Source organism: Sminthopsis crassicaudata, chromosome 2 (assembly GCF_048593235.1).
Source record: "Sminthopsis crassicaudata isolate SCR6 chromosome 2, ASM4859323v1, whole genome shotgun sequence".
NCBI classification, from domain to species: domain Eukaryota; kingdom Metazoa; phylum Chordata; class Mammalia; order Dasyuromorphia; family Dasyuridae; genus Sminthopsis; species Sminthopsis crassicaudata.
In genome coordinates, this window is record NC_133618.1 from 178,861,241 (window position 1) to 178,873,321 (window position 12,081).

General features: G+C 33.6%; 1 long non-coding RNA gene across 1 annotated transcript; it reads right to left on the minus strand.

Moving 5' to 3' along the window:
* Positions 1-6,098: 6,098 nt before the first annotated feature.
* On the minus strand, positions 6,099-10,420 carry LOC141555233 (uncharacterized). The gene is made up of 3 exons (XR_012486107.1): positions 10,126-10,420; positions 7,595-7,780; positions 6,099-6,603 (listed from the first exon to the last, which is right to left on the minus strand). It is a non-coding gene; the product is annotated as an uncharacterized LOC141555233 (long non-coding RNA).
* Positions 10,421-12,081: the final 1,661 nt, after the last annotated feature.

Sequence of the window (12,081 nt, forward strand, 5' to 3'; positions counted from 1 at the left end):
TGATTTCACCCTTTCAGTAGGTGATCGATGAATGTCTATTTCAATGTTTATTTTACCTTCTATTTCCAAAATGTCTGGGCAGTTCTCTGATAATTTCCTAGAAAAAAGTGTCCAGTCTCTTTTTTTTTTCCTCACATTTTTCAGGGAGTCCAATTGTTCTCAAATTGTCTCTCCTGGATATGTTTTCCAGGTCTGTTGTCTTTCCAATAAGGTACTTGGCATTCTTTTCAGTTGTTTCATTTTTCTGGTTTTGCTTGACTACTTCTTGGTTTCTCCTTGAGTCATTCATTTCAACTTGTTCCATTCTAATTTTCAATGATGTATTTTCTTCACTCACTTTTTTTATATCTTTTTGTAATTTTCCAATTTAGTTTTTATCTTCTATGCAATTTTTTTCCATTTCATCCATTTTATTTTTTAGAGAGCTGTTTTCTTTTTCCAGCTCACTAATCCTGTTTTTGTTGGAGTTGTTTACCTTTTCTAATTCACTAATTTTGTTTTTCAGTGATTTGATTTCTTTATCCCACTCTGTCTTTAAATGTGTGGAATGACTTCTCCAGACTCTCTTGCCAAGCTTCCCTTTCCTTTTCCCATTTCTCTTTAGTCTCTTGTGAGAGCCTTTTGGATTTCCTCTATGAGAGTCTTATGTATTGAGGAGCAGATCATATTTCCCTTAGGGGATTCCTCTGGAGACAATCTGCTTTTGGTCTCCTCAGTGTTTAAAGTCTGCTCTCTCTCCATACAGAAGCTGTCAATGTTTAGAGCCCTTTAAAAGTTTTTGTTCACTTTGTCAGAGGGGCAATCGAAGAAAACAAATTGACAAGAGAAACAACTGGTCTGTTTTGGGGGTGGGGATGGGGCTTCCTCTACAGACTGCAGGAGACAGCAGCGAGGCACTTACAGGATAGTGATGGCTGCACTGCGTCTGCACTCTGAGGCTTTAAGAATGCACTGAGTTACTGGGGGTGGGGGTGGGGGTGGCCGGGTCTGAGAGACACTAGCTTTCTGAGGTTTTATTCTTTATCTCTGGTGTTTACACTTTCTCTGCTACTCCTGGCTTGCTGCCAAGACCAAACATCCACACTGGGGTAAAATTTTTTTAGCAGAAATGGAAGAGATCACACCCCCTCCCCACTCTGGTCTGGGCTGTGTGAGCTGCCTGTCTCACTCTGGCTGCCTGCCCTCAGTCTGTGCCCAGTCTGTTCAACCCTCCCCTGAGCAAACACACACCTTCTCTGGCAAATTTCAAGGATGTCCTCTGTTGGTGATTATTTGTGGGGTTTTTTTCCAGTCAAGCATTAATTACGAGGCTTGTCATGAAGTAAGTCCTGAGAGAAAATGCAGAGCTCAAGAAGCTGTCTGCCTCCATGCCGCCATCTTGGCCAGACTAAATTATTTTTTTTATATATATATTTTAATAGTTTTTATTTACCAGATATATGCATGAGCAGTTTCACAACATTGACAATTGCCAAATCTTCTGTTCCAATTTTTCCCCTCCCTCCCCAAATGGTTTAAATTCTTATAAATTTGAGTCATTTCTCTACATATTTTAAAAGTGAGGCCTTTATCAGAACCCTTGAATGTAAAATTTCTCCCAGTTTATTGCTTTCCTTCTAATCTTGTCTGTAGTGGTTTTGTACAAAAATTTTTCAACTTAATATAGTCAAAATTATCTATTTTCTGTTCAATAATGTATTCCAGCTCTTCATTGGCTGCAAATTCCTTCCTTCTCCACAGATCTGAAATATAAAATATCCTTTGTTCTTCTAACTTGTTTACAATGTCACTCTTTATGTCTAAATCAGAAACCCATTTCGAGCTTATCTTGATATAAGGTGTTAGTTGTAAGTCAATGCATAGTTTCTACCACACTAATTTTGAATTTTCATCGCAAGTTGTATCAAATAGTGAGTTCTTATACCAAAAGCTGGGGTCTCTGGGTTTCTCAAACATTAGATTACTATAGTCATTGACTATTTGTCCTATGAACCTAACTTATTCCACTGATCAACTACTCTATTTCTTAGCCAGTTCCAAATGATTTTGAAGACAACTATTTAATAATATAATTTTACATCTGATTCAGCAAAGCTACCTTCATTCGTATTTTTTCATTAATTCCCTTGAAATTCTTGATCTTTTGTTCTTCCAGATGAACTGTTATTATTTTTTCTTTATTTGTAAAGTAATTTCTTGGAGTTTGATTGGCATGACACTAAATAAGTAGATTAATTTAGGTAGTATCTATATTTTATTATATTCACTTGGCTTACCCATGAACATTTGATATTTTTCTGATTGATTATATCTGAATTTATATATGTGGAAAGTATTTTGTGATTGCGTTAATATAGTTTCTGAATTTGCTTTGGTAGATAAATTCCCAAATATTTTATATTTCCTACAGTTATTTAAATGGAATTTTGTTAGGATTACAAGGTGAGATCTCAGGTTGTCTGGACAGTGACAAGGTGAGAATTCAGGTTTTCTGTACAATTACAAGGTGAGAACTCAGGTTGACTTGACAGTTCTCTGGCTCAGACCTTTGGTTTGAGCCTTTAAAGGGAGTTTACACCTTAGGAATTCTAAGAGGAGCAAGTTCATTTGGTGGAAGTATTTCCCCATGCCCCATTGAGTTCTCACATGCCTATTCTCTGGGAGGATAAATGAAGGGCAGCATTGGGTCTGAGAGAATCAACTCTGGGATAGAGTTTTGATGCCAGGCAGGCTGAAAGGAGACCAGTCTGATTTGAGGAAGGACAGGAGTTGGAGGAGATTCAGAGCTCCCAAGAAACCTGCACACAAAGGAAAAGATTTTACAGATCTCCTCCCAGAGAAGGATTATAATTGAGCAGACAACCGGTCCCTCACAATTCAAGAACTTTACATATTGGCGCCTAACATGGGGCAAGGACTTTTGCTTATCCTGACAAGGACTTATTCTGAGCCCTTCAGAGGAGCTAGACCGGACCATTTCAGAATTTCTCTTTCAATCTGTTGTTGCAGGATTTTGTGGATAATATATAAAAATGTTCATGATTTATGTGGATTATTTTGCATCCTACAACTTTGCAAAAGTAGTGAATGTTTCTAGTAGTTTTTAAGTTGATTCTCTAGGATTCTGTAAGTATATCACATCATCTTTGAAGAGTGATAATTTGGATTCCATATTACTTATGCTAATTCCTTTAATCTCTTTTTCTTCTCTTATTGACAAAGCTAACATATCTAATACAATGTTGAATAGTAATGGTGATATTGGGCAATCTTGTCATACCCCTAATCTTATTGGGAATGGTTCTGGTTTATCCCCATTACATAAGATGCTTGTTGATGATTTTAAATAGATGCTATTGATAATTTAAGGAAAACTTCATTTATTCCTATAATCTCTTGTGTTTTTAAAAGGAATGGGAATTGGGTTTTGTCAAATGCTTTTTGTGCATCTATTGAGATAATCATATGATTTTAGTTAATTTGGTTATTGACATAGTCAATTATGCTATAATTAGGTTCCCTAATATTGATCCAGCTCTATATTCCTGTTTTAAATTTTACTTGGTCACGGTGTATTATCTTGGGGATGACTTTTTGTACTCTTTCTGCTAATATTTTATTTAAGATTTTTTGCATCAATATTAATTAGGAAAGTTGGTCTATAATTTTCTTTTTCTGTTTTGACCCTACCTGGTTCAGGTATCAGCACCATAACTGAGTCATAAAAGAATTTTTGTTGGACTCCTTCTTTCCCTATTTTTTCAAATAGTTTTCCGAGTACTGGAATTAATCATTTTTTAAAAGTTTGGTAGAACTCACAAATAAATCTATTTTGGACCTGGATATTTTTTTCTTAGGGAGTTGATTAATAGTTTGTTCTATTTCTTTTTCTAAAATTGAACTATTTAGGTAATTTATTTTCTATTCTGTTAATCTGTGAATCTATATTTTTATAGTTATCCCTCCATTTCACAATGATCATCAGATTTATTGAATATACTTGGGCAACAGAATTGTTCCTATTTCCCCTTTATTGGTGGAAATTTCTTCCTTTACATTTTTGAAACTAACAATCTTATTATCCTCTTGCCTTTTTCTAATCAAATTAATTAAAGGTTAATTTATTTTGTTTTTTTTTTTATAAACCAACTCAGTTTTATTTATTAATTCAATAGTTTTCTTATTTTCAATTTTATTAATCTCTCCTTTTGTTTTTCAGAATTTCTAATTTGGCATTTAATTGGGGGGTTTTAATTTGTAATTTTTCCTAGTGTTTTTTTAGTTGTAAGCCCAATTCATTGATCTTTTTGTCTATTTTATGCAATTAAGTATCTAGAGGCCTCCAATAACTGCTTTAGCTGTATCCCATAAATTTTGATATGTTATCTCTTTATTATAATTCTCTTGGATGAAATTATTGATTGTGTCTATGATTTGTTGTTTCACCCTTTATTTCTTTAGGATTAGATTATTTAGCTTCCAATTAATTTTTGGTTTATTTTCGCCTGATCTTTTATTGCATCATGATCTGAAAATATGTATATATTTACTATTTCCACCTTTCTGCATATGATTTTGAGGTTTTTATGCTTTAATGCATAGTTAGTTTTTTGGTTTTTGTTTTTTTTGCTGAGACAATTGGGGTTAAGTGAGTTTGACAGGGTTACACAGCTAAGAAGTGTTAAGTGTTGGAGAACAAATTTGAACTCAGATCCTTATAACTTTAGGGCTAGTGTTCTATCCATCACACCACCTACCTGCCCCTATAGTTATTTTTGGTATACATTCCATGCACAGCCATGAAAAAAGTATGTTCTTTTCTGACTTTATTCAATTTTCTCCAAAAGTCTATCATATCTAACTTTTCTAGAATTCTATTTACCTCCTTTACTTCTTTCTTATTTATTTTGTGATTAGATTTATCTATTTCTGAGAGGGTAAGTTGTCTAATTTTTGAAGCTCTCTTAACTTCTCTTCTAGAAATGTGGATGCTATATCACTTGGTGTGTATATGTTTAGTATTGATGTTGCTTCATTATCTATAATATGCTTTAGCAAGATTTAGTTTCCTTCCTTATCTCATTTACTTAGATCTATTTTTGCTTTTGCTTGATTTTAGATAAGGACTGCTACCCCTACTTTTTTTTTTTAACTTCAGCTGAAATATAATTTAGTCTGCTCTGCTCCAGCCTTTTACCTTTATTCTGAATATATCACTCTGTTTTAAGTGTATTTCTTGCAAAAAAAAAATATTGTAGGATTATGTATTTTAATCCAGTCTGCTATCTACATCTGTTTTATGGGAGAGTTCATCTCATTTACATTCATTGTTAAAATTACTAACTTTGTATTTTCTGTCATCTTGTTTGCCTCAAGTTATATTTTTCTCTTTCCTTTTCCCCTTTTCCTCCCAAGTATTTTGCTTTGGACCATCACCTTCCTCAAACAGCCCTTTCCTTTTCTAGCCCCTCCCCTTTTCTTATATTTTTTTCCTATTTATGGTTTCACTTCTATTAACCTCTTTCTTTCCTTTCCCCTTTTCACTCCTTCTTCTCTATAGGGGGAGACAACATTCTCTGTGAAACTAACTGTGTGAGATATTCTCTCTCTGACCAAAATCTGATGAAAGTAAAATACACACAATGTTCATTGCCCTTCTTTCTTTTTCTCAATTATAATAGGTCTCTTTTTTCTCTTCATGAGATGTAATTTACCCCATTTTAACTCCATTTTACTTTTCTTTCAATAGAATCCCCTTTCCTCCTCTAATTTCCTTTTTTATAGCATCACAATAAAGTCAAATTATACCTGCACCCTCTAAGAATACCCATAACAGAGATACAGATCTCAAGAGTTAAACATATCATGTTCCCAAATAGGGGTATAAACTTTTTAACTTTTATTTTTTTTTTAGTAAAGCTTTTTTTATTTTTCAAAACATGCATGGATAATTCTTCAGCATTAATCCTTGTAAAATCTTGTGTTCCAATTCCCTCCCTTCCCCCATTCCATCCCCTAGATGGCAAATACTCCAATATATGGTAAACATGGTAGAAATGTTTGTTAAATACAATATATGCATATATATGTATATGTAAATATATGTATATACATATACATATTATATATATTATATATATATAATAAAAATCAAATCAAATCCAAAAAATCAGAAAAAAATAAAATGCAAGGAAACAATAAAAAGAGCAAAAATGCTATGTTGTAATCCACACTCAGTTCCCACAGTTCTCTCTCTGAGGACAGAGGGCTGTCTTCATCACTAAGCAATTAGAACTGCTCTGAACCATCTTATTGTTGAAGAGAGCCATGTTCATCAGAATTGCTTATAGTATAATGATTGAATCCATTCATGATTCTACCAACAATGTCTTAGAGTCCCAGTTTTCCCATATCCCCTCCAACATTCATCATCTATTTTGTAAGGAGTTATATGCTTTTGCCATTTCATCAAATCCATTTTTTAAATTTTCTTTAGATAATTTCTGTTTTTCTTTTCCCAAATTCTCTTGCAAAGTTCTCATTTCCTTTCTCCATCTCTTCTTCTCTCTCACTCTTTCCTTTTTGAATTCTTCCAAGAGAGCCCTATGAAATAGGAACCAACTCATATCATCCTTTGGGGCTTCATCTAGAAATGATTTTTCTTTAGGATCCTCAGGGTTTCAGGTCTGTTCTTTTTCTCTATAAAAACTATCTATAGTCAGAGTGCTTTTTCTTTTTTGCTCATTTTTTTAAAGGTTGAGTTCTGTTTAGGACAAAGGGGTGATAGCCACTTTAGGTTGCCCTGGGACAGGTGCTGCTGACTGACTTTTGGTGATGGGTAGGTGTGGCCAGATCTTGCAATTTTCTGAGGTTCAGAGGCTCACTATTTGTCTTTTGCATTTGTTTTTAGTCTCATAACTAACCTGCTGAACCACTGGCTTTTAACCAAGTCAGAGTAGCCTGAGAGCCTCCCAGTAGTTTCGCCAGTGGGGATAGGACACTGCAATGCCCTGGCACCCTGACACAGCTCTCTGCTCTTTATCTGTGCTCAGCAGCCTATTCTCCCTTCTCCCAGTCCAATTGTAGCCCTTTCTGAAGTTCTTCCAAAATATCTTCTACTGGAAATTTGTTACACTCCACTTATTTGTGGATTCTGTCACTCCAAAACCCATTCAGAATTTGATCTGGTGTTGATCTGAGGGACACTGGAAGGTGCTCAGATAAAAATGTATCTACTCTCTGCCATCTTGGCTGTGCCCCCACCATATATATTCTTTATTATGGTTTAATGATATAGCATGATATAGGTTTTTCAATGAATGAAAGCTGCAGAAATCATTTCTGTTTTAGGAAGAATACTTTCAGGACCAGCTAGATGGTACAGGGGATAGAGCACCAGCACAGGAGTCAGGAGGATCTGAATTCATATGCAGGCTTAGATACTTAAGACTTAATAGAGTGTGATCCTGAACAAGTCACTTTATCCCAGTTTCCTCACAAAAAAGGAAGCATACTTACCAATTGAGTTTTTCATTATTAAAAGAAAAATTAATATGCTACGCACTTAAATTTTTTCAATTTTCTATACTCTTACCTTTCATATCCCAGAGCTTCCAAACATCACGTTCATTTCGGTTAATTTGAATCCAACTTGACATACAACAATTTGTAAGCCCAAGAACACACTTTCCCACTATTACATATGGCTTCTTACACTTTCCCTTTACACATTCGCCATCATAGTCTCTACATTTCTTAGATTGATCAAACATACTATAGCCTGTTAAAAGAAGAAAAAGAAATTTTAAAGTCTATCTTTATAAATCCATAGAAAAAGAGCTATTTTGTTATAATCTGAACCATAGATTTGAAAGTTCATTCATTAATTTGATTTTTAGAAATATAATCTTTCAATAAATAATGCAACATGGTAAAATGGGGGGGGGATCTAGGTCTTGATAATAGAAGTTTAACTCTTTTTTTATAAATTTTTTATTAATTTTATAATTATAACATTTTTTGACAGTACATATGCATAGGTAATTTTTTACAACATTATCCCTTGTACTCCCTTCTGTTCTGAATTTTCCTCTCCTTCCCTCCACCTCCTCCCCTAGATGGCAGGCATTCCCATGCATATTAAATATGTTATAATATATCCTAGGTACAATATATATGTGCAGAACTGAATTTTGTTTTTGTTGTTGTTGTTGTTGCAAAGGAAGAATTGGAATTGGAAGATAAAAATAACCTGGGGAGAAAAACAAAAAATGCTAACATTTTACACTCATTTCCCAGTCTTATCTGGGTGTAGCTGATTCTGTCCATCATTGATCAATTGGAATTGGATTAGCTCCTATCCATGTTGAAGATATCCAAGAAGTTTAATTCTTAATGTGTCATATCACTTTGTGAATTTCACCTCTCTCAGCCTTTAGTCAATTATCTATAAAATGGGAGACATCTTTCTCATCTTAAACGACCTTAAAATATTATAAGCAGAATGAAATTAGTATAGAGACTGGACCTGAGCTTTCACTAGTATAGCATGTCTAACTATGTCTCAATCCTATTCAGTAAACTCCCATGTCTCTAACTCTCTCTATATAGAGAGCTGGATTTAAAATGAAGAATGCTAAAGCTCCTTCCCTAACAAATTTGTTCCTCAGACAAATATTTCAGATATTATCTTGCATAAGACATTTAATCTTAATTTATCATAGCTTCATCTTTTGTAGAATAACACTAATAAGTTCAACTTTTTTTAAAAAATTTAAAACAGGGACAGCTAGGTAGAATTGTGGATACAGTCTTCCCCCTGGAGTCAGGAGGACCTTAGTTCAAATCTGCAGTGATTTGCTTGCAAATCTGCAAATGCAAACACTAGACACTTAGTAGGCTATGTGTACTTAAATAAGTCACTTAACCATGGTTGCCTAATTAAAAAAAGAAAAGAAATAAAACAAAGAAAAAAGTAAATATAGTAAAAACTGATAAATATTAAAACAGACTCAGATTCATGGTTGATAAAACTCAAGAAAACAAGTTTCTTTGTCACTAGAAATGGATTCCATAAAAGGTAGAAAGAATCAGAATATTTAGATTATTGACCTTAGTAATCATCTAAATTATATACTTTAATTTTATAGATGAGTTTACTGAGCTCTTGAAAAAACAAGAATTGATAGGTTTATATAAGCATTAAATATCAAAACCAAGATCTGAATCCACATCTTGTGACTACTAACATTGGGTGAGCTCTTTCAAATTCAACTGGTACACCTCAATTTCCTTATATAAACAACCTGAAGATAATGCTGTCAATACCAAAAAATTGTTTGTGGGTGACAAAGAAACTGAAGCTGTGGGGAATTCTTAATTTGGAAGACAAAACTACAGTATTTTAAAGAAATGAGATCCTAGTAGCTCTGGCCAGGAATAAGAGTAAATAGAAGCCTTTGTACACCACGAGATGAAGAGAGAAAGAGGTATTATAAATCCTCCAATAGCCAAATATTTCTTAAATATCTACTATGTCTCCGGTATTGTACACAATAATAGGAATCCTTATTTAAAACGGAAATAGTGCATCATGATGCAGCAGAAAAAAAAAAGTGTGAATTATTTCATTTTTTGGCATGCATGAATCCAAGCTTTTATTATTCTCATTACTTCTGTGACCTTGGAGTAGCTATGACTTCAGTGTTTTCATCCATAAAACGTGGTAGAGACATTACTAGTTCCATTCTCCAACACCTCCAACATAGGATCCTATGAATTTGGTGAGATTTTGAAAACATATTGGACCTATCCAAGCTAGCCTAACTTCTTGGACTTTTGAAGAGTTTTGAAAACACATAAAAATCTCAAAGCAAGATTTCTCAGTGCCCTTTCCCCCTAGCCCTTCCTTCACATGGCCATAAATACATCTGTGTCTACCTACATTTTTTCTCATATTGAGCTTAAAGTAAGGGGAAGAAGCTTTTCCTTTCATCTCCCTTAGTGTCAGACACGTTCCAACATTAATCCAAAGACCGCCAATTTGCGACAATACATGAGGACCCTTACTGAGTTTTTTCTCTATAATCACAGTGCTATCTCTTTAAAAATCAGTCTACTCCTTACCTGTGCCAGTACTGTAGATCATCACAAAAAGCACCATGAAAACCAGGTGGAAGATCCTCATGATAACTGTTGACTGGAACCTGGGAATTACAGGAACACCAGGGAAGCTCAGCCAAGGGGAGGCTAGGAGGACATAAAACAAATGAGATCAGAACCAGCTGGAACACTCTGCTGTCCTTGACTGAATTCACTTAAGTTCCCACACACTTCAATCTGACAGAAGGAAACTTCTCAAGACACTGGAATACTATTACACACATACACACACATACACATACACACACACACACACGCACACACACACACACACATATATATATATGGAGATTTTTAAAAGGTTACTCAGTCCACAACGAAATTATAAATCATCTCATATATTGCACAATCAGAAAGAGTCCAAGTCATGTGGACTCTTTTTCCACTATCTGGCCAAAGGTAAATTGGCATGAGGAGGACCAAGTTGAATGTTTTGGCTAAGACAGCTTCAGGCACTTTCTTCCTACAGGACAGCCTCTTCTTAGGCCAAACCTATATAATAAACATGAAAAATCTACTTAAACTAATTACTTATTTAGTGTCATGTGAATCAAACTACCAAAAATCAATTTGTAGGGCTAGAAAAATAATAACAGATTTGGAAAAACAAAAGTCAGTATATAAATAAAATAAATGAAAAATATTTGAAGGAAGGTGGTCTAGCCTTTTCAGATTTCACATTGTATTATCAAGAGGTAATCATCACAATTATCTCTTGTTAGCTAAAATGTAGAGTGGTGGATTAGTAGAAAACAGTAGACACACAGTAAACAAGAATAAAAGACCTTAGAAATCTAGTGTTTAATCATATCCAAAGATCTAAGCTTTTGGGACAAATACTCATCATCTGGCAAAAATGCTGAGAAACTGGAAAACAATGTGAATGAACTTAGTGTACCCCATACCAAGATGAAATCAAAATAAGTAAATAATTTAAACATAAAGGATGATATAGAAAACAAATTTTGAAACTAAGTAATAATTTACTTGTCAGATTAATCAACAGGGGAAAATTCATGATTGAATATGAAGATCACTATAAGATATGAAGTGAATAATTTTAATCATACTGCATTATAAGGTTTTTTTTGCAGAAATAAAATAAATGAAGTCAAGAATAGAAGGTAGACAGAATGTGATGAAAAATGTCTGCAGCAACTTTTTTTGATAAAAGCTTCATTTCTAGAATAAATAGAGGACTATATAAAATATAAGAATTCATTTTCCATTTACATAATAATCACCAGAAATATGCAAGGCAGTTTTTATACAACGAAATCAGAGCTACATATATTAATATAATATTATTCCAAATCCCTATTGATTAGAGAAATGGATTAGAGAAGGAAAAACCTCATATCCATCATATTGAGTTATAGAATAGAAAAGGAAACTGATAAATATTTAAGAGCAGGTGAGTAAAATTGATATAGTCATTCACTCTTGGTGGAGTTGTGATCTAATAATCTAACTATTCTGCAGAGCAATTTGGAACTGTGACCAAAAGCCTATAAAACTACATACTCTTTGATACAGCAATATTACTAGTGGTTCTATATTTTAAACACATCAAAAAAAAGGAAAGTTACTTCTTATACAAAAATATTTATATCAGCTCTTTTTCACATGGCAAAGAATTGGAAATTGAGGGGATGGTCATCAATTAGGAAATAGTTGAAGAACTTGTATATAACTATAATAAAAAACTAATGTTCGATAAGAAATGATGAGCAGGAAGATTTCAAAATGTGGAAAGACTTATATGAATTGATAAAAAGTAAAATTAACCAGGAAAACACTATTTACAATAATAGAAAGACAATCTGGTGATCAATTATAAATGACAACTATTCTCAACAATACAATGACCATTGAAAATTTCCAAGACTCATGATAAAAAAAAAATGCTGTCCAATTACA